Below are 24,316 nucleotides of genomic sequence, written 5' to 3' on the forward strand. Positions count from 1 at the left end.
AATCCAGAACAAACCTATATTTAACCTAAAAGTGAAGCTGGGTACTGGATCACAAAGCAACATCCTTCCACTCAGACTTTACCGCCACATGTTCCCAGAGAACATAAAAGGGTATCCAAAAGATGGTGCATTGGAAATAGCAAATGTCACGTTAATGGCCTATGCTGGACCCATGATCAAGTAGCTGGAGAGCTAAGATCAATGGCTGCCATAAGGGAAAGAACATCTTCTGTACGTTCTACATGGTAGACACAGATAGACAAGCAATTCTAGGTCTGGGTAGCTGCCTGGAGTTGCAATTGATCTGTCAGTTATAAGATCCAGACGAAGAAGATGTGCCAAAAGTACAGAAGCATAACAAAAGAGGAAATTATTTCCACAGCAGTACCTGAGCGCTCCTTGCTGAATAAGGAATACCTGAGCAAGTAATATGTGACAATGAAACACAGTTCATGTCACAAGAACTCAGAAAACTGGCTGCAGAATATGGGTTTATTATCACTACATCATCCCCATACTACCCCAAAGGTCAGTGGTTCATTGAAAGATGAGTGCAAACTGTGAAACGTCCACTAGTTAAGTGTCATGAAAAAAAGAAGACCCATATCTCATTCTTCTGTCATTACGAGCAACATCTTTTAAGGGCTGACATGAAGTCCCTGGCAGAACTTCTAACTGATGCTGTGTGACTTGCTTAGTTTCTTCACCATCTGGAACCCATTATCAGTCTTCTATTTGTTCACACAGCAATTCAAGCATGTGCAGATTTTGTCTCTCTGCTTTGTATTAATAAATAATTTTAGTAGATAACTAAATGCTAACCAGTACAGTTGGCATAGCGGTTAGCACAATGCTTTTACAAAGCTAGCGATTTGGACCAGGGTTCGAATCCTGCGCTGTCTGTAAGGAGTTTGTACTTTCTCCCCGTGTCTGTGTGGGTTTTCTTGGGGGTTCAGTTTCCTCCCATCGTTTGAAATGTACTGGGGGTGTAGGTCAATTGGGTGACACTGGCTTGAGGACCAAATTGGCCTGTTATCGTGCTGTATGTCTAAATTTAAAATTTAATTTTAATTTTAACTATTATTAGAATAAGATTATCATGCCAGATGGCATTTGGGGGCATGAATTGTTTGATATTGTTGCTTGCCCCTGGCCACAACAGGTTATCAAAAGCATTCTGTCTTACAATTTTAATGATAAGGGAAAAAATGTTGTTTATTTTTTTTAAACTGAGCAGAGACGGCCCTTATTTTAGCAAATTAAATGCTATATTCAATTTTTTTGTTGATAGGTTCCAACTTCTTAAAATAGATTGCAATCATCAACTAACAAGTGGAAGAACCTTTTATGCCCCTTCAAGATGAAAAATCGAATCTGTAAGAATGTTAACTTCATTCAGTGTGTTGGTTGCACAGTTTTCTTGGTCTTCCCATGAGTCATTTTGGCTTGAAGATTTGGAAGATGCCCAGCTCATTGGTGGATAATTTTGAGTCCTATCACTGAGAAGCATTAGTATCTATGGTTGAAATATTAGAATCATAGAACCATGGATTATTACAGCATAGAAAACTGGCCCTTCTAGTCTGTCCCGAATGATCATTCTGCCTAGTCCAACTCCCGTGTACCCAATCCATAGCCATCCATACCCCTCCTATCCATGTTCCTGTTCAAATGTTTCTTGAATGTTAAAATTAAACCTGAATTCACTACTTCAATTATCAGCTCATTCTACACTCCAACTACTCTGTGTGAAGTTCCCCCTAAATTTTTCTCCATTCACCCTTAAACCCTGTCCTCTGGTTGGTATCTCGTGTAACCTCAGTGGAAAAAGCCTACTTGCATTTAGTCTATATCCTTCATAATTTTGTATACCTCTATCAAATCTCTCCTCATTAAAATTTTTTATAAATATATTAGATAAAAATATATTAGAACTTGATCCAAAGTAAGAAGTTTGATTTTTGGATGATATTTGGCCCATGAAGCACCATAAATTAATAAAGCAATAACATGTAAACTTCAGCATTTCCGACTTCAGCTATTTTTCCTCCTTTCCTTGAAAGTAGCACATTTCTTGCAGCATTGCTATTTTAATAATTTGTTCACCTCATCCATTTTTAACGTAAATTGTTTGTGTATGCTTTATCTCCTGACAACATGCCTGGTAATTCACTGAAAATTGAATACTTATTTTCTCTTTGTCATTTGAAATTACTGGTGCAAATTGAAAGGATTTGGTCAAATTAATAATAGTGGATTGATTGGGATTGAGCACACAATACCCTTAGTATTACTACTATTCTTATCTATTGAACGAGTCTCTAAACCTGCTTGAATAATGGAATTGTGTTAGCATATGTTGAAATTATAATTTAGTATTTGGAAGTAATAAAAGTGCAAATGTTGAAAATCTGGAATAAAATGCTGGAAATATAAAACAGCTTGGGCAGCATCTGTATAAAAGGTTGAATTCTCTTCATCAGGTTGTTGACCTGTGTGTTTTCAGCAATTCCTGTTTTTATTAGTATTGATTGTTTCTGTCTGCTTGCTCAACAATTCAGAGTTGTATTCTTTATGATTGATTTTGTTTTAAATGTGATGGTTGCTGTGTTTGCTGTATTTATCACTGAGTCACATTTTTATTTCATGTTCTGTGGTGTAGGTGGTACCATGTTATTGTGCATGCTAATTCTTCAAGGACTGCAATAGCATGTCCAGAATAACCAGTTTCTTTGAGTTGCTTTGTTAAGGCACGCAATTTTAATTTTGTTTTGCCTTTTTGAATTCTTCAGTTTATGTCGAGAGAACGATGTTACAAATTTGAACGTGGGGGGGGGGGGTGCGAGATAAACTTTCACGATCAGCGTGAAAATAAAAAAAAATAATTGTACTTTAAAATGAAAGATTTTGGATTTATTGAATTCAAGTTTAAAATTCTCTCTCTCTCTCTCTCTAATGTTGCCTTTTGAAAAGATCTGAGGTGCTATAAGATTTGACTATATTATTTCATTCAATTACTCCAGCTGCATCAAGTTCATAAACATGGTCACCATCTTCCATTAAAATACTATTTAGTCAAATCTTTTTTTACCACGTGTGGGTGTGGGTGTGGGTATTTATATATATATATATAAATATATATTTATTTTTATATAAATATATATACATATAAATATATATAAAAATATGTAAAAAAAAATATATATATAAATATGTATGTATATATATATGTATGTATATATATATATATATGTGTGGGGGGGGGGAGATGGGTTGGGGTGGAAGAGGTAGAAGGGGAACCAGAAAGGATGTTGTTCAATTTCATTTCAATATCCAGCTCAGATGCAAACCTGTAACAAATATGTGACATAGTTTAGCAACAGCTGTTATCTTTTTATATTCTGGATTATCTAGGCTCCCATTTGTCCTTGAAGTGTACATCGTCTTTCATCTGTAAATGCAATGATTAGCAATGTCTTTAGGACTGAATTCTATTTGTACAAATTCACGTGATCATTCAACCTTCTTCATAGCATGAATCTTAAATGTCATGGTGTCTGCCTGAAGTTGACTAGAATAGTTTAGGAATGTAAATTGCAACTGACAAGCATGTGAATTTCATCAAAGTGAATGAAAATGTATTCGGGGTCTCATTTATTCACTTTACAGCAGCCATTGCCTGTACTAAATTCTGACCACAAGCCAAAAATGACTCTGGTTCAGTTCTGTGAATTGAAGTTTAATATTCTTCATTTGTATTCCTGTTTTGTCGAGAGGGTGGGAAGGGGGGAAATGTGTTTGTCTCTGAGTGCTTGCTGCTTATGGAATTAGTTGAATATTAAATATTTAGTATATGTTTTGATAGTTTGATATTTGCTTAAACTGGGTATTTAAGATGTGATTGATCATCCAGTGGATGATTTTTTTAAACTGGGAAATGAAGTTCAGATTTATTTCAGAGTACATACATGACATCACATACAACCCTGAGATTCTTTTTTTTTCCTGTGGGCGCGACAGAATCACCACTTATTGGTAGTGCAAAAGAAACTGTACACAGCATAAACATGTAAGCAAACCAAGAACTGTAAACAGAAAATTAATGTAAACAATCTGTTGTAATACAGAGAGAACAAAAAGAAAATCAAATGAAGTGCACAAGTAAGAGTCCTTAAATGAGTCCCTGATTGAGTTTGTTGTTGAGGAGTCTGATGGTGGTGGGGGAGCAGCTGTTCCTGAACCTGGTGTGGCGAGTCTTGTGGCACCTACACCTCTTCCCTGATGGCAGCAGCGAGAACAGAGCATGTGCCGGGTGTTAAGGGTTTTGATGATTTCTGCTGCTCTCCCAACGGCAGCTTTCCCTGTAATGTCCTGGGCTGTGTCCACTATCTTTACACTCTGGAATTGGTGTCCCCATACCAGACCATGATATAGCCGGTCACCGTATCTGTAGAAATTTTCTGGCTTCTGGTGTCATACCAAACCTCCGCAAACTCCTGAGGAAGTAGAGGCACTGAGGTGCTTTCTTCATGATGCCATTAGTGTGTTGGGTCCAGGAAAGATCCTCCAAGATAGTGACTCCCAAGAACTTGAATGGATAATCAGATTATGCAAAACTGCAGAAAGAGGAGCAAAGGTTTTTTTTTTTGTCTCAACTTTTAACTCCGGGCACTGATTCATTTTGATGCTTGTGAAATATTCATTCTCAAATTATAATTAGGAAAATACTGTGATTTTTACAGTTTGATCCTGTTAATTTGTCGCATAAAAATATGATTAAAATCTGCTGGGCACAAGAAAAATTCTAGATGTTTCTAAACCTTTATAGATTGATTCCTGGCTGTCTTTTTATTCCACTGCTGGCAGCCACGTGGCATTAGAAAATCTAAGCAACAGCTGAGATACAAATCCAGTCATCCAATAATATGCATAAAATTACATTGAACACTCGCCAATCTTTCTCGTTGATTTTTTTTTGAGGGAGAATAATGCAAGAGATGTATTTCTTCATGAGGAATGCCAGGAAGAAAAGGGTCTTTTGTCTCAATTTTTAATCATTTTTTTTGTGTTCTCCTGTGTTCATCGATCTTAAAATGTCTATCTTTTGTATTTATTGCCTCTCTTAAATTCAATTATGTATGGTATTGTTTTTTTTAAACCAAGTATCCATTTGTGCTGCACGTCAGAATTTCGGTGCATTGTGCAATGTATGTGACAGTAAACTTATTAATAGTTCTTCTATCTTGGAGAAACTGTGGCATATGGCTGGGCGGTTTTTCCTCAGTTCTTTCTCTTGGAACATAATCAAAATGAGAGAAGCTGTTAACAAATCTTTGCCTGTAGTTGTCATACTACTTTTACAAAATAAAGAAAATTGTTAAATCTGTAGTAGTGGCTTAAAGGTTGAAATTTTAAAAAAAATAAACCACGGATGCTGGAAATCAAAAGTAAAAACACCAAATGCACGAAATGCTTCGCAGGTTGAAAGCTGTGAAATATGAACAAAGTTGAAGTTTCAGATTAAAGATGCTTAATAAGCTACATTTACCCTGAAGATGTTAGATACTGGTTAAATCAGGCTCTTTAAAACTGGTCAAGTATTTCCTTCTGATGTCAAGCTACGAATGCTTCTGCATATCTGCCACTAACTGTCTTGACTGAGGAGGCACAGAAAGGAGAGATAATTAACATCTTTCTCTCAAGGTGGAATTATCTAATTTGCTAGGGTTATGGTTGGAGGGGAAAAGTTTTAAAGGAGATTGACAAAGCAATTTTTTTTGCATAGTGGTGGATGTCTGGAATGAGCTTACAAGGGGACGTGGCTGAATAAATGAACCGTGTGGTGATGCCTGTTGTAAAAGGGAGGTGAACACTTGTTGGTTGCAGCTGATCTATCTGGAGCAAGTGTAAATGGTGGGGGGGGGGGGGGGCGGGAGGGGGGGGGGGACAAATGAGCAGAGAAGAAAAGCCAATTTGAAACCATTGGTTGACAGCAGCATGTGTCAAAATAGGGATGTTGTTGCCATGCAGGTTTTAGTTTTCTCCAGGTTGTAAATGAACATATGCTGCCCTTTGCAAATTCCAGAACATTCTCTTCAAGCATGCTTCTCTGATTTTGACGATCAGCGTAGCAGTTAGTGAAATGCTGTTACAGCGCCATTGAATGGGACTGGGGTTTGAATCCAGGGCTGTCTAGGAGTTTGTTTATTTTCCCTGTGTCTACATAGGTTTACATCCGGTACCGCACGGATGGCAGTCTCTTCAATCTGAGGCGCCTGCAAGCTCACACCAAGACACAAGAGAAACTTGTCCGTGAACTACTCTTTGCAGACGATGCCACTTTAGTTGCCCATTCAGAGCCAGCTCTTCAGCGCTTGACGTCCTGCTTTGCGGAAACTGCCAAAATGTTTGGCCTGGAAGTCAGCCTGAAGAAAACTGAGGTCCTCCATCAGCCAGCTCCCCACTATGACTACCAGCCCCCCCACATCTCCATCGGGCACACAAAACTCAAAACGGTCAACCAGTTTACCTATCTCGGCTGCACCATTTCATCAGATGCAAGGATCGACAATGAGATAGACAACAGACTCGCCAAGGCAAATAGCGCCTTTGGAAGACTACACAAAAGAGTCTGGAAAAACAACCAACTGAAAAACCTCACAAAGATAAGCGTATACAGAGCCGTTGTCATACCCACACTCCTGTTCGGCTCCGAATCATGGGTCCTCTACCGGCACCACCTACGGCTCCTAGAACGCTTCCACCAGCGTTGTCTCCGCTCCATCCTCAACATCCATTGGAGCGCTTTCATCCCTAATGTCGAAGTACTCGAGATGGCAGAGGTCGACAGCATCGAGTCCACGCTGCTGAAGATCCAGCTGCGCTGGATGAGCCACGTCTCCAGAATGGAGGACCATCGCCTTCCCAAGATCGTGTTATATGGCGAGCTCTCCACTGGCCACCGTGACAGAGGTGCACCAAAGAAAAGGTACAAGGACTGCCTAAAGAAATCTCTTGGTGCCTGCCACATTGACCACCGCCAGTGGGCTGAGATCGCCTCAAACCGTGCATCTTGGCGCCTCAGTTTGGCGGGCAGCAACCTCCTCTGAAGAAGACCGCAGAGCCCACCTCACTGACAAAAGGCAAAGGAGGAAAAACCCAACACCCAACCCCAACCAACCAATTTTCCCCTGCAGCCGCTGCAACCGTGTCTGCCTGTCCCGCATCAGACTTCTCAGCCACAAACGAGCCTGCAGCTGACGTGGACTTTTACCCCCTCCATAAATCTTCGTCCGCGAAGCCAAGCCAAAGAGACATAGGTTTCCTCCTGTTTTCTCCTCCCACCGTTCAAAATGTGGGGTGTAGGTTAATTGGGTGGCAAGGGGCCGTGGTCCAAAATGGCCTGTTACTGTGCTGTATGTCTAAATTTAAAATTTCCTCTTAACTATGGGGTAAATTCCATGATGGTGTATGCATGTCCCACCTTTATCTTTTAGCATGTGAGTTCTAAAGCAGTGTGGTCTTGGGAAATGCAAATGTGGACGTTAGTGGGTAAGCAGCATTTGAATGCACTTTCGATGACCACTTTCATCACTGCATATGAGTGTGAATAGATTGATTGGGTGGCAATTTACCATACTGACCCTCATATTTTGTGGACAGGACCTACTCGGGCAACATTCTCCATTGGCAAGCAGATACCAGTTTTGTGACATAATAACTGCTTGGATAGTGGTGCAATTAATTCTAGAGCACAGTCTTTCTATACAATAGCTTGGGACAAAGCTTTAGCAGTGGTCACATATGGTTAAAGAAAATTTGTGGACTTTGTTCATTCTATAAGATGTAGGGATCACTAGCATAGCAGAGCACTGTTACAATCCCAAAGGACTCAAAAACCACCAAGACAATGGCTACTTAAACATAAGTGGTTTCATTTTCTTAATACATAATAAGATCAATAATTATTACTATTAACTTAATCCTCTTCTAATTTTAAGTGCATGTGTATGTAATGTTTGTGTTCAGCAAAGTTCTTTTTCACTGTCCAATCATTCATTTTACATTTCTCCAAGTTCACTGGTATCAGGCAATCTTCCACACTGGATGCACAGAATTAAACATTTATTATATTTACCAGGCTCTGGTACTTTAACTTGAGTTGTTACTGCTCAGCAAGGTCTTTGTGGATTCAGACAGATGTTTGTTGGATACGCAAACTGATCTCCTTTAATTAGCAACTGAAGTGTCTTACTTGCACCCTCTTGTGTTTTTTTTTCCCAAAAGATAACCTCTTCTTCCAGGTTACTACAAAGAGTTCTTCTTTCCCCTATTTCTGGAGAAACACAATAACCAGCCACAACCTCTGGAATTAACTACAAAGATTTAGAATAGGCTGAATTCAGAACTCAAAACACGTCTTGAAATGGGATCGTGCAGCAGATTTACCAATTTTAAACCTTCACCACAAACTGCTGCAGGATAGTCTCCCAAACAATGGCTGTTTTTGCTCTGTTTGCAAAATCATGTGGCCCCTCTTAGGATAACAAACTTCAACCAGAAATTTAAAACTCTGGCACCAGTCTAAAAGCAAAAGATTTCCCAATTCTTGAGCCTGGACACTGTTCAAACATGCTGGTCCATTAACATTTCCTTGTAAAAACTCTCACAAGCACTTCCTATTTTCTCTGCAAAGCCATGAAGTCTACCCGTGCATAGTTCTTGTATGGCAAATGAAATGTTTGTGAAATGTGATCTGATAACGAAACCTCACAATCTTACCCTTTTAAGATGTATTTTCTCATAATTTTATTAATTTATTCTGTAACAGTACCTCTACAGAAGATAAATATTCCAGAAAGAGAAGGGTTGGAAAATTAAAACCAGAGATCTTTGGATTAGCCATTAAGATAGTATGTAAAACAGAGCAGATTAAGTACAAAGATTGCCAGAGAAAGTTGGTTGATGACAGAAAGTTGAAGAGGAAATTAAAATGAAAAGTAAGAGGCAGGAGAGATTATACATTTACTGATAATGTATTCACCAATGATCAGTTTCTGCTTTGTCAGGTATTCTGTTTCAGGCCTCTTTACCAAAGATGGGGCAACATACTTAGTTCCAAAAATTGGATGAGAGGCATAATCATTTACATCATGCCAGCTTTTGAGAAAGAGTTGCCACCAATAGAACAGACTAGCAGAAAAAATGAAGTCGATCCAGAAGTATTCACTAAGTAGGTGAACCAGTTTTTTTTTTAAATGCCAGAGAAGGGAAAGCACTGATCAGTGACCAAAAGAGAAATCTGCACATTGAGGTAGAAGGCATAGCAGAGCTACTAAAGGAGTCTGTATATATCAAGAAGGAAATAACTGCTAGAATTTCAACAAAGGAAGAAGTGTAATTGAGATTATGGATGGGATAAGAATCTTTTTACCCTATCCCTCTCATCTTAAATCTGTGCTCTCTGGTGTTTCCACACTGGGGCAAAAAAGGATAGATAAAAATCTGTCAATGCATGCACCTGCCCACTTAGATGGGATGGAGGGAGAGAGGATCAGAACCTTCAAGTTCCTGGAAGCCCATACATCAGAAGATCTCTCCTCGAGCAAGGCATCTGTGTGGAAGGCACACAGACTCTTATGCTTATTTGGCTTATCATTGAATACTCTACAAAACTTCAACAGATGCACTATGGAAAGTATACTGGCTGGTGCACCACAGCCTCGTTTGGTGATTCATCTTCTCAAGAGCACAGAAGACTGCAGAAGGTAACAAATGTATCCAGGTCCATCACAGACTCTGACCTCCCATCCATTGAAGGTATCTATTTGTGGCGCTGCCCCAGGAAGGCACAAACATCATAAAATACTATTATCACCCTTGTCAAAACCTCTTCTTGTTAAAGACTGTGGGTTCAAGAACAGTTTCTTTCCAACAGCTCTCAGGCTCATGAACCTCCCGTTGTTACTCTAACCAAGGACTGCTCATATCACAGGGGGCTGTTTGCACTATTCTAACATAACTTTTTTTGCACATGGACACTGAATACTTACTATATCATTTGTGTTTGTTCTCTTTTTCAATTTAATTTCATGTATGCTATTGTTTTTCTTTGTGAAGTCCCTGTTTGGCTGCAGAATTTGGGTGCATATGCTCAATAAACTATTATTGTTATTTTGTTCTGTTGGATGACACACTCTGTCTCGGACGCTCTGGAGAAAACACCCAAGTTTGACTAGCTTCTCCTTGTGGCTAATGCTTTCTGTTCAAGGCAACATTCTGTTGAACCTCTCCAAAACCTCCTTATCCATCCTATAGTATGACATCTGGAACTGCACACAATACATCAAATGTGGCTGAACCAAAATTACGTGACATGACTTGCCAAATGTTATTACTCACAGGTGAAGGTGTGGATTTGCGCCACTGCACTAATCCTCAAGGCCCTGTTATTTGCGTATATTTTGGTCTTGCATCCGACCTCCCAAAATGGAGCATCTCACACTTGTCCAAATTAAACTCCTGTCTGTTATTTCTCTGCCCAAATTTTCAACTGATTATTTTTGTAAGCTTTGACAATCCTTGTCACTATCTGTATCTCCAAAAATTTCTTGTTGACGTCATCCACTGTCGTATCCTCATCCATCTTTGTCGTGTCCTCAAACGAACTCCATCAAATTTAGGAGGTGGGATCTTCCAGTCACTAGTTTGCTGTGGTAAGTAGCGTGGGCAGCATGGATATGATGGGCGTAGAATGTTCTTTTCGCTGCTGTATGTTTATTTCGAGTAAAATGGCACCTAATTATGGTGCTGACCATTATCATCATGTCACAAATTTAGAGAGGCACTGGTTTATCAGAACACTTGAACTACGTAATGATACTGCACAGTAGAAGGCCCTTCTAGGCCATGAAACTCGTGCCACCCAATTAACCTCCCACCCTCTAAAATATACAGAGTTGGTAGGAAAACTGAGCATGCAGACAAGACCCATGTTGGTCATGAGGAAAACGTACAAACTCTTTGTGGGCAGTGCCGGATTTGAACCTGTAATAGTGTTCTTCTAGTTGCTGCACTTACTGTACCACAATAAAATTGGAAATGTTACTCTCGTTCAAAAAAGGGTCCGAGCTGTAAATGAGAAGTGATTTGGATGGATTGAGAAAGTTGGCATGTATTTGTTAAAGGTAAATTGTCTCAAACCTTTTGGCATAGAGAAGATTAATGAAGAAAATACAGTTGGTTTGATAATGTTCCCCACAAGAGGCTTGTTGCCAAGTCTGCAGTCCACAGAATGATGCAGACAATAGCAGCGTGGAGAAAAAATTAAAGAAGTGAAAGGAAACAGTCATAAGTAAAAGCTTGTATGCACAATGGAGGGAAATGTGCAAAGGTGGTGCAATGACTGTTCTTTCTTTAAGATAACAATGACTTGTACATTGATGCACGGGGTACAAAGTTTCCAGATACAGATCTAGAAATAATAATGAGCTGTGAGAATGATAGGAATAGATTTAAAGGAGATGCATAAAAAGTCAGATGAAATTTAATCCTGAGAAATGCCAAATATTGCATGTGAGTATTACAGCATGGAAATGCCCCCTTTAGCGCAACGTCCATAGTGACCAAGTTGTCTACCTGAGCCTCTGCTATTTGCCTGTGTTTAACCTATATCCCTCTAAACCAGTGGCTCTCAGCCTTTTTCTTTCCACTCCCATATCACTTTTCGTATTCGCTATGCAATAGGTACTCTGTGATTAGCAAGGGATTGCTTAAGGTGGTATGGGAGTGGAAAGAAAAAGGTGGAGAACCACTGCTCTAAACCTTCCATTTAATATCTTAATATTTTGAAAATCACGATTGTACCCACCTTCTATTGCTTCCTCTGGCAGCTCATTTCACATACCTGTTACCTTGGGAAAAATTCAAATTTAAAAGGGATCTTTCCCCTCTCTCCTTAAATATATGCACTCTAGTTTTAGACTCTGCTACCCTGGAGAAAGACCTTGTCTATGCTCCTTATGATTTTTAGATACCTCTAAGGTCATTCCGTAGCCTCTTCCACTTGAATGCAGCAAGTCCCTGTCCCTCCTTTTAATTCAAGCCACACCCCCCCAAGTCATGGTAACATTTTTATGAATCTTTACTGCATCCTTTCCAATGTAATGACATCTTTCCTGTCATTAGCTATATAATACTCCAAATGAGCTCACCAAAAGGGTTCTACAATTGTAATGTAGAGTCTCAAATGCCGCCTTCACCTCCCTGTCTACATGTGTGCTGATTGGAAGAATGAAAAGGGCAATATAAAGTAGAGAATGCATTAATTGCGACATTTCTGTACAGTCACATTTTGTTGAAAGTGATGGGAAAAGTTGAGAAGCTAGTTGAAAAGGTATATGGGTCATGATTGGAAAATAATGGGCAGAGAGTTTAAGGGCAAGGAAATCATAATTTCACTGAGTCTTCTGTAACTGGAGAATTGTCTTCTCAGAGCCATACAATAGAAACTTTTCCCATTCATGGCAATGTCAGAAACAAGGGGATTGGAGTGAAGGTTGTGATCAAAATAGTTAAAAGCAACAAGAGTAAAATGCTTTTTACATTGTGAGTGTAGGGACTACAGTTCTACAGATGTGTGGCGTAATGTGTGGTGACAGGCTGCATCACGTTCTGGTATGGGGACACCAATACCCCTGAGCGTAAAGCCCTTCAAAAGGTAGTGGACACAGCCCAGGACATTACAGGCAAAACCCTCCCCACTGTAGAGAACCACTACAGAGAATAATGCCGTCAGAGAGCAGCAGCAATCATCAAAGATCCACACCACTCTGCACACATTCTGTTCTGCTACTGCCCTCAGGAAAGAGGTATAGGAACAGCTGCTACCCCTCTACCATCAGACTCCTCAACAACAAACTGAGAGAATCATTTAAGGATTCCTGTGCCCCTTAATTGATTTTTTTTTTAATTATCAGTTTACAGTTATCAGTTTACAGTTCTTCATTTATTTAAGTGTATATACTGTATACAGTTTGGTTTTTTTTTGCACTACCAATAAGTGGTAATCCTGCCTGGTAATAAATCTGAGTGCACAAATTCAACTGCAATGCAACTGTATAGCTAGATAGAAGCAGGCTATATAAGCAACTAAAAATGCTGCTATTGGAATAGAGATTTCCAGGGAGTTGAAGGAAATTATCTGAAATTCTTATCTGTTTCCCTGTAATGTGGCAATGAGTGCTCTATCTTATGGGTCAGCCATATGAATGAAGTATTAAAATTAAACATTTTTCATCCTCGGGATCAAAGTTGTTTGTGTCAATGCAGTTGGATTATGAGTATTGATCTCTCAACAATGTAGTTTGGCAGAACATACTATTGGGAAAGCGAGGCAAATTTTTAAACCACCAATGAGAATTCTTTTATTGAGAATGAGCCCTTGCATTATTTAATTAACACTGAGGCAAGCAGCCTGCATTGCATCAACAGGATATCCCTGTAATGCATGAATGGAAATTGCACAAAAACTGGCTGCAGGTGAGCAGCTAAAGTGCTTGCGATGATTTTTAAATTGAGGGTACTCTCTATTTTGTAAGCAAATTCAGCACCTGAATTTTGTTGGCTCTGCAAACTGCCTAAAGTTGCACCATGGGAGATAAAATAGCCAACCACTCGAACTCCTTGCCTGTTATTGGTTAATTGCATATTAAAATATATTATTTCTTTTAAAATGTTACCAAATCTTTTTGCTTTGTCATTTCACTGTTAAACAATCCCTGATGATGTTCCATTAAAATGTAATATTTTTTCCTGCTTAGTCCCTGCTTCCAACACTTGGAGGTTTTGTGCTCTACGCATAGTTTGAATTTCTTGTGCTATCCTCTCTTCCTACAAGTAGTTTTGTATAGTTGACCAATTACTCTGTTGATTTTTTTCAGTAATCTTTTACTGAATAACACTGATTAACAATGTAATGATTTAATCCATGGAATAAAAGTACTTGTTTTACAGATAGGTTCAGCAAAAACTGAAGTAAACAATTAAAATTCTCATTGGCTTTTTCAAGCTTTACTTTGCCATCTCTGTAACTTCATTGCTTTTATGTATATATATATATATATATATATATATATATATATATAAAAAAAAAAATTTCCCCACATTCCTCCATTTCTGGCCTATTGTGTATGACCAATTTATTTGCTTCCCTCATTGGTATCCGTTCCTTCAGCTGCCTTTGCCCTAAGATTTGGAATCTCTGAATCTGCCTCAAACTTTTTGATCTCCATTTCCTAATTTGGTCTGGTCCATAAAACTTTCCTCTTTGACAAAATAGTTTGTCATCTGTTTTAATATTTTTGAGAAATGGTGTCGTTTTATTTAACAGTTACTGCTGTAAAGTGTCTCAGGTTTTGGATGAATGTAGGTAAATTAATAAGATTAATTGACCTGTGTCTATTAGGCATTCGGAAGGTAAAGAATTTGCAGTCCTATTTTGATAAAACTACTTTTCATTAGTTGTGCTACAGGGCATTAGAAGTAGCTTTTTGAAACAAAATGTGGGGGGGAAAAAATGTTAATGAGCCTTATTTTGCTGGCTTTCTTTTGGTCACATTAGCTTCATTAAAAATATATTCTTAATTTTCAAACAGTTTTTAAAAAATGTATATACAGTTAGTGCAATGCTGTTACAGCGCCATTGATTGGCATTGTGGTGTATTTGGGTGGCACGAGCTTGTGGGCCAAAAGGGCCTGTTACCGTGCTGTATGTCTACATTTTTAAATTAAAAAAAAATTCTGGTTCCTTCTAAACTCTGGGTAGTTTAATTCATTTCAAAACTGGTTTTCCCCTTGGAAGGGGAATAAAGATGTTCACCACACTGAAAAATTGCATTGCTGCAATTGCAGTATGACTCAGGATGGCTCTGGTGATGGCAACTGACCGCATCCAGATTATTTCATTTTCAGTACCTTAAGGAATTAAAATATTTAATTTCAACTTCACCTTTAGTATTTTCCATTGGAACTGGAAAGAAATGTAACATGTAATTTCCTTCAGATTGCAGTCTGCAAGATACCTTCTTCATTATAGCTTAAAACATTGTGAAGTCTTAGTATTTCCTTGTTCACAATATTCTAGCTCTCATTAATTCTGCTGACCTGGTTTTGTATTTTTAGTATAAAATATCAATGTTTCTTGAAGAAATGTATCATGATTTTTTATTGTTTTGTTTTATTAGGTAGGTATCCAAAGGTTTACAAAAATAATGAGTCACTTATATTGTACAAGGTTTTTTTTAAACCTTTGATATTCTTGCTTTTTTTTTAAAAAAAGCACATGAGGTGTTTTTGTCAATTTTTTATTTTTCCTCTGACAATATAGCATCTTTTCTCAGTCCTTGGTTAATCTCATTCACATTTTACTGTTTGGAGTCCAATCTCAAATTTTTCTTGGCAATTCTCCTTTGAGTGCACATTTTTTGCTTTGAACTGGTTGTTTCATTTCTGAGATGAATGTTCAATTGAGGGATAATATGATTAGTAGTTCTACTTTTGATCTTGTGAATGAATGTCTGGATATCCAGGGAGAACAGAACAGAATTGAGGAGCATGCTAAAAAATGATGTTCCAGTGACATTTTTTTTTAAAGCCACTTTCATCAGTACCTGAGATGTATTGAACAATACTCTGATGTAGCCAACTGGTCAGAGAAGATGAATTATCAAGGATGAAAATGCGTCTGAGTTTGGATTTTTGTTTCATATCAAGTTGCTTGTAGCCATTTTGGTACCTTTTGTCTTTAACTAATGAATATTAGTTCCAAGAAGATCAGACGTTTTACTATTTTGCAAATGTTGTTGCGTTTTGTTATGACTGCATGAACTTTATTCTTCTTCTGCATTCTATTTCATTTGCTTAGGTGCATGAAATTGGCAGAGAAATGAAGTTGTCAACTCCTGACAGTACCCCATTGTGGATTTGCATTTTGAGAAATTATGGTTGAAGGTTAGCCAACATTTTAATGCAACAAACTTGCTCCATTTGCTGAATATTTTTTTAAAAAGGTGAATAATAATGGCTCCTTCAAATGGCAATTTCTTACTGATTACTTTCACATTTGATGAATTGATTTGATCTAGACTGGAATAGCCTTTTGAATGCAAAAGAGTGAAAAGGTTTTGGAATTAGTTATCTTGATTTCCAAATCAATGAGCAATTAAACACGAAATTCAAGGATGATTGGAGTGGAGGTTCGGGGCACAATATTCATGAAAAGTGAAGAAATGACTTTTGACTGGGCATTGTATAAATCATGGTTTTGAATAGTCATAGGTTCTTGTATTCTAATCTATGGTATGATAGATTATGGAATTTGTTGGTGTGCCTGTTGGATTAAGAGCAGTAAAATATTTTGCTACTCAACTGGTTTTCCCTTGTTCTGATGTACATGTCTGTGTTTAGCTCTTAGTCTTGAAACTGCTACTGTTAAAACAAAACTTTTTGAGTTGGGAAAATGCCAAGTCAGTATTTCAAGCAATGATCTCAAAATCCCATGTGATTGTGAGATAACAGAAAATATGCATGCAAATATGCTACATGCTATTAACCTATTGGAGAGAATAACAGATGGCTGGGAATATATTCCAAGTTTTCAAAACAATTTGGAGTCATTGAAATCCCATATGATTTAAATTAAAACTACATCTTCAAAACACTTACAACTGGCATATTTCGCAGTTGAAGCAGCACTTCTTAAGTTTTTGTTTTATTATTGCTTTGACTTGCAACCTACACTTCCTTAGCCAATAATGTGGCAAGAGAAACTCATACTAAACCAGGTTAGTCAGCATCTGTGGAAACCAATTTATTTGTCACATTATTACCTAATATAGTGAGAAGTATTCTTCTACAAGCAGTCTAACAGGTTAGGTGCAGCATTCATGCAGCCATGTAAAGAGCAGAAATCAAAGTATAGACTTTCAATGAAAAAGATCACTTAGCCCCAAGTAAGGGCAGCATGAAAACACTATTGTGGGATCCATTCAGGAGTTTGATGGTTGCAAAAAAGGAAGTGTCTTTAAACCTGTTGGACATTATAGTTTGGAAGGCAAATGAAAGAGCAATAGGCTAGAAGGCAGGCAAATTGGAATAACTAGACAACTGCTGCAAGGTATAAAGCTTAAAGAAGGTATAATAGGAGTAGAAGAATTTGTAGGCAGGCAAATTGGAATAACTAGACAACTGCTGCAAGGTATAAAGCTTAAAGAAGGTGTAATAGGAGTAGCAGAATTTGTAGTGCAAGAAACAAGGAATGTTAACGGATGGATGTGAGATTACCTGCACAATCACAGTGTCTGTATACTTTTGTGTTTCACTTCAGAAATGTTGGTTGACCAGTTCTGTCCATGGATGCTGTTTAACCTGCTGATTTCCTCCAGCAATTCTTTGTTTATTGCTCCACACAAGCTGCAGACCTGCTGAGTGTTTCCAGCATTATCTGTTCTAATTTTAGATTTTCAGCTCTGTGCTTTTGATGGTTGAACTTGGTACCAAATCTGGAAGGCTGTAAAGTACGATAGGTCTTTAAGTTTTGATTTTTGATATGTGGGGCAAAGGAGAAAGTAGAATTTTGACATCTCTCATAGCATTGAATAAGAAGCTGCTTTATTTTAAATGTCCATTCTCTATGTATAATTGTACACTGTTTACATAGGCAAAATTTTCCTATTTGATTCTATTGCAGATGTAACAGAAAGAGGTTTGGTTGCACAAATCTTTTATTTTAAAATACTAATACAAACCTGTTTATGGTCACTTTTGGTTTTAAATCCATCATTATTAAAGAATTTTTTTTGTATGAAGCTGGTATATTATCACTAAAAGTATTATAAGAGATTGTACAGCAAATTTCAAGTTTTTCAATGGAGTATGTTTATTTGTTTTGAGGGATGTATAATATGGCTGACAAGATGGACATTTATTACCTATCACTGGTAGTTTTTGATAAAGTGATCAGCTGTTTGTCTGACTGTGGCACTTGTGTGGATAAGTTATGATTGAATAAAGTTTCTGTATTTTGCTCAGCAGCGATTTACTTTCAAGTCCAGGGGAGATTGCAGGCGGTGGTGTTACCATGAACTAGCCACCCTTGTCCTTCTAGCCACCCTTGTCCTTCTAGCCACCCTTGTCCTTCTAGCCACCCTTGTCCTTCTAGCCACCCTTGTCCTTCTAGCCACCCTTGTCCTTCTAGCCACCCTTGTCCTTCTAGCCACCCTTGTCCTTCTAGCCACCCTTGTCCTTCTAGCCACCCTTGTCCTTCTAGCCACCCTTGTCCTTCTAGCCACCCTTGTCCTTCTAGCCACCCTTGTCCTTCTAGCCACCCTTGTCCTTCTAGCCACCCTTGTCCTTCTAGCCACCCTTGTCCTTCTAGCCACCCTTGTCCTTCTAGTTGGTATGTGTCAATTTTGTTGATGTCTCAATATGTGCTGTAATGCCATGTACTAATAGTGGAGAGAGGAACTGTTTAGGGTGGTGGATGTGCTAGGCAATCAGACTACTTGACCTTGGATTTGTCAAACCTCTTGAGTGATGGGGAGCAGGCAAATGAGAATATTCCATGGTACTGAAGGATATAGACGGAGTAAATGAAAGCATGCTTTTTCCACTAGGGTTGGTGAGACAAGATGTAGATGACATGGGTTAAGGGTTGTAACAGATCTGTGTTAATATGAATCCTTAGTTTAATGTTAAAACTATATATTATCTATGGTTTAATTAAGTTAGCTTGGGTGGTTACAGGGGCACAAAGGCAACACATTAACATTTTAAACGCACATGGTTCTTTGAGGTAGAAGACAGAAGCCAGTTTAAGATGAAAATGGGTGCTGATTGAAGTTAGTCAAGAAGATGAAAAGGATCCATGATGGTTCTTGAGATATGGGAAACAATAGGTGTTATTTCAGAAGGACCTGTATAAACGCACGGCCATTTCTGAGGAAAGCAGGCTTCTCAGAGACAAACTTTCAAGCAGGGAAAACATCCGTCTGTAAAGGCAGAGGTTCTTTGCCCTTACGCCTAAAAACATATCTTTCTGAATGCACCATAGCTAGCTCTGAGATGCCAATTCCAACCTTGGGGAAGGATAATCGGCAGAGCTCTGCGCTCCAACACCTGACCTGAATGTACAGCCGCTGCAAGCGGCTGGTTAGAGGAGGGCTGATGATGCCATCAGCCCATGACCCATCTCCCCTCTCACCCCTCTCCCTCCATAACTCCCTCAAGGCAGGGGCAGTGGGAGTCATCTGAGCTGGTGGGAGCCGTCAAGGCATCGTTGTGGGCTGTAATAACCTCACTGGGCTGCTTCGGCCTTTGGGGCCACTCTCTGTGTCTCAAAACGCGGCAGATCAATGGCTGTCTTCCCTACCCATAATCCCCCATGCAGCTGGAACTATTCTGGAGCAGTTCCAGTTGCTTGGGGGATTATGGGTAGGGAAGATGGCCATTGCTCTGCCACATATTTATGACGTGTGACATTACGGCACCAGTCACCAGTTTCCATTGGATCCGGAGGGCGCTACAAGGCACTTCTTGATATGAATGGGACATTGGAGCAGACTTTTAGGGTTGCTTTCTGAAAGGTAAATTTTAAGTTTTCGATCTATTCTTGTATCTGGCCTCCAAATGGAGGCCTGACATGAAATGGCCTATAAGTGGTAGCACATTCATGTCAAAATACCTTATGAAATTCAAAGACAGAAATTACATCACATACTATGTGACATGAGAAATGGGGTGGAAATATATTATCGAAATGAGAGACAGAGATCAGTTCAGTTTGGAAAGAACAGAAGTCAAAACCCTGTTGGAACCTTGGGAAAGACGATTGAATTACAATAACCAGAATAGGTGCTGATGTGTGTTACTCCTGGGAAAAGGGTAACACAGAATAAATGGCTTTTGAAATGAAGACCACTTCGCTTCCTTTTTGGAAAAGAGGACAAAAGTTTTACTAGGTCCATTTTTGATTGGCCACTTCCTTTAACCCTTGTCTGGATTTGTGAATTCATCATCACTGTCTCTTTGAAAAGAGGGCAGATTCTTGGTGTGGAAAATAGTTTCCAAAATCTTCAGTAAAAAGATTTGATCCTGGGAAGACAGGAATTGTATTCTCCTTTTCACAGGAGGTACATTAGTGGCTCAAAAGATGGTCACTTCTATTTAAAGAAGATCTCTCAAGAGATATTTAAAAGGGCCTGAAGGTATGATGTTTAAAAACACTTTATAATCTGAATGGAGAATTTAAGACCTTCAAGCAAAACTAAAATGAAGTTTCAAAAATTGACTTTTCATTGTGGGACTTTAATTACACATGCACACACACTTAACATTTGCACATAGTGGGGTTAAATTTAAAGTTAAGCTTCGAGATGGTAAGAAATGTTATGTTATTAATAGTTTAATAAAAACTATTATTTTGAATTTACCATTGTCCGGTGAATTTTCCATTGCTGTTCCTGTGTTAGTGCTTACAAAGCCCCTTCAGTCCCAAACAAAAAAAAAATTAAAAGCGTTATTAGTTCTTAAAAATGTTTAAAGGTACCATTAGGCGTAACTTCAAGCATAGAGTGGTGAGAGTATGGAACGAGTTGCCAGCTGAAGTGCATGTGGGCTCAATGTTGACATTTAAAAAAAAAAAAAAAAAATTTGGACAAGTACATAGATGGGAAGGGTATGAAGGGTTATGGTCCAGGTCAATGGAACTGAGCAGAATAATAGTTTGGCATAGACAGGATGATTTTTTTTTTTTAAAAACCCTGTTTCTGTGTTGTAGTGTTCTGTGGTTCTATTTCTGATGCATGGTGCATACAATTCTCTATCCAGGGAGACTGCTTCATTAAACATATTTAAAATTTGGTTAGATAAATTTTGACATGATAGAGGAATTGGGGGATATGGGGAGAAGGCAGGTAGGTGGAGTTAGGTCATAAATTAGATCAGCCATGATCGTATTGAATGGCGGAGCAGGCTTGATGGGCCTTTTTTGGCCTACTCCTGTTCCTACTTCCTGTGTTCCTATGTTAGAAAGGTTTTTTGGGCAACATGAAGGTGAGTCACACAGCACAGGATAACTTTTGTGATTTCTTTTTGTAGCCATTTTAGAATCATCGATTTCTACAGCATGGAAACAGGTCCTTTGCCTAAGCTTGTCCTCTCTCACCTTAAATCTATGTCCTCTAGTTTTAATTCTCTGGCAGGAAATGGCTATGTCTTTTTACACAGGTCTATGTAGCTGTTTTTATGTGGCTGCTTCAATGGGAATGACCACCCCCTCCCCCGATATATCGATGGTGGGGCACTTAATGATGTTTCACTATTTGCCTGCTAAGAGAAGGAGGTTTAACTGTCTTCTGTTGGAAAGAAGCCTCACCTGGCTCTTAATGTGGCATAAATTTGGTCATTTTATTTTACCCTGTGCCTGAGCTAGGACTGATTGCTGTCAGTGCAGACTGAATTACGTGAGTGAGGGAAGTTGGGATGAATATTAAATAATCAAGAATTAACATCTCAACTTCTAAAGTTCATTAATGAAGCACCTGAAAATGAGTGCATTCAGGATGCTGCTCTGAGAAATTCCTAACCCAATGCCATGTCGCTGAAATGATTGACCTCCAACAATTCGAGCCATCCATCTTCACTTTGTATAAGTTCCTGTGATTCCCTTGACCTGTTTTACTAAGGCTCATTTGTGCCATACTTGTTTAAATCCTGCCTTCCCGTCGGGGGTGATCACTGATTTTAGTACTGGAATTCGGTCACCATGTTCATGTTTGGTAAGAATTTGAGAGATCGTAATGAGAATTGATTAATACTTATTAAGAGGCATATAAGGGACATTAATTCGCTTGTTGAATTTGTATTGTTCTTTATGTTTGGTATGTTGGGGAATTTTCAAATTGCTGGATAGACATTAGTGGTGAAACTCTTGAAGACTTGTGATTGTTTCAGAAGTGCAAGTCTACCCACTACAGGTGGGATGTTACCTAATCCCATAGATTTTGATACATAGCATTTCTTGAAATAATGTGCGTAGTATTGTTGAAGGTGATAGTTAAGAGTTTTCAGGAAGACTTGGAGAGGGATCATCCATTTGGCAGTCCTACCTCAGAATGCTTGCATTCTTATGCTTGGTTACACCATGGTCGAGGGTGGGAACATTTCATGAAGTGCTTCTTGATTTGTATGCTTGATTTAAGATGGAATGTGACAAGACTGCAGAGCTTTGATCTGACTCGTTAATTGTAGGTTGACTTTGGTGTCTTTTGTAACATGGAAACATAGAAACATAGAAGATAGGAGGAGGAGTAGGTCATTCGACCCTTCGAGCCTGCTCCGCCATTCAACGAGATCATGGCTGATCTTAAAGTTCAGTACCCCGTCCCCGCCTTCTCTCCGTCACCTTTAATACCCTTATACTGAAGAAATGTATCTAATTCCCTCTTAAATATATTTAATGAACCTGCCTCTACTGCCCTCTGTGACAATGAATTCCACAGATTCACCACCCTCTGGGTAAAGAAATTCCTCCTCATCTCGGTCCTAAATGGTTTGCCTATTATCCTCAAACCATGGCCCCGGGTTCTGGATTTTCCCATCATTGGAAACATCCCATCTGCATCCATTCTGTCCAGTCCTGCCAGAATTTTATGTCTCTATGAGATCCCCTCTCAATCTTCTAAACTCCAGCGAGTACAATCCCAATTTGCGCAATCTTTCCTCATAAGTCATTCCTGCCATTCCAGGTATCAGCCTGGTGAATCGCCTCTGCACTCCCTCCATTGCAAGAACATCTTTCCTTAGATCAGGTGACCAAAACTGCACACAATACTCCAGGTGGGGTCTCACCAAGGCCCTGTACAGCTGCAGTAAGGTATCCTTGTTCCTATACTCAAACCCTCTTGATATGAAGGCCAACATACCATTTGCCTTTTTAACCGCCTGCTGTACCTGCATGTTCGCCTTCAGAGACTGGTGTACAAGTACCCCTAGGTGTCTCTGCACTTCCCCATCTCTTAATCTATTGCCATTCAAATAGTAATCTGCCCTCCGGTTTGTATTGCCAAAGTGGATAACCTCACATTTATCCACATTGTAGTGCATTTGCCATGTATCTGCCCAGTTCCTCAATTTATTCAAATCACACTGGAGCTTCCTGAATCCCCTCTTCCGTGCACACAACCCCTCCTAGCTTAGTGTCATCTGCAAATTTGGAGATATTACATCCAATCCCCTCATCCAGATCATTAATGTAAATTGTGAACAGCTGGGGTCCCAGTACAGATCCCTGTGGTACCCCACTGGTCACCACCTGCCACTCAGAAAACGAGCCATTTATCCCAACTCTGTCTTCTACCTGCCAGCCAGTTCTCAATCCACATCAATACTTTTCCCCCAATCCCATGAGCCTTGATTTTGTAAGCCAGTCGTTTATGCGGGACCTTATCGAAGGCCTTTTGGAAGTCCAGGTACACCACATCCACTGGCTCTCCCCCATCTATTTTACCTGTCACCATCTCAAAGAATTCCAATAGATTTGTCAAGCACGATTTACCTTTTGTAAATCCATGTTGACTCTGTCCGATCCCTTCTCTGCTAGTCATCCTTAATAATGGATTCCATCATTTTGCCCACTACTGATGTAAGGCTCACCGGCCTATAATTCCTCGCTTTTTCTCTACCCCCCTTTTTAAATAGTGGGGTAACATTAGCTACCCTCCAATCCATGGGTACTGATCCTATCGAGTTCTGGAAAATAATTCTTAAAGCATCTGCTATCTGAATGGCCACTTCCTTAAGTACCCTAGGATGTAGATTATCAGGCCCTTGGGATTTATCTGCCTTCAATCCCATCAATTTCCCCAAGACCATGTCCTTGGAGATACTGATTTCTTTCAGTTCCTCCCTTGTATTAGTCTCTATGTTTCCCAACATCCTTGGGACTATTTTGTACTATTTTGGTACGTAGACTTGTGATGCAATTTTGGCAAGTTTCCACTTAATTTTTGGGGATGCCTGCGCTGTTTTTTCCCAACATGCCCTTTGTCACAACTATTTGTCTTGATGATAATAGGAGAACAAGGGAAAAGCTGGTTCGTGAATTTAGATTATCGTGAAATACAATCCTGTTGCTTATGGCACTTTGCTCCTCTTGGATATGTTGTTAGAAGCTGCTAGATTTTTTCTGATCTGTACCAGTTAGCAGAGTGGTAGGCCCACACAACATTCCCGGAGCAATTATTGCACTTTAGCTCTTCAA

At 39.1% G+C, this 24,316-nt stretch overlaps 1 protein-coding gene across 7 annotated transcripts in view; it reads left to right on the forward strand.

The window, feature by feature from the left end:
* The window catches only part of LOC138751807 (phosphatidylinositol 5-phosphate 4-kinase type-2 alpha), a 282,764-nt gene that overhangs the window by 20,956 nt on the left and 237,492 nt on the right, over positions 1–24,316 (forward strand). For 2 of the 7 annotated variants that reach the window (XM_069914625.1, XM_069914627.1), the window contains exon 2: positions 15,923–16,008. The exons of the other annotated variants lie outside the window; for them this stretch is intronic. The gene's annotated coding sequence lies outside the window, so the exon portion shown is untranslated. The remainder of the gene's footprint in view (positions 1–15,922; positions 16,009–24,316) is intronic. 7 annotated transcript variants of the gene reach the window in all.

This window comes from Narcine bancroftii, chromosome 1, assembly GCF_036971445.1.
Source record: "Narcine bancroftii isolate sNarBan1 chromosome 1, sNarBan1.hap1, whole genome shotgun sequence".
NCBI lineage: Eukaryota > Metazoa > Chordata > Chondrichthyes > Torpediniformes > Narcinidae > Narcine > Narcine bancroftii.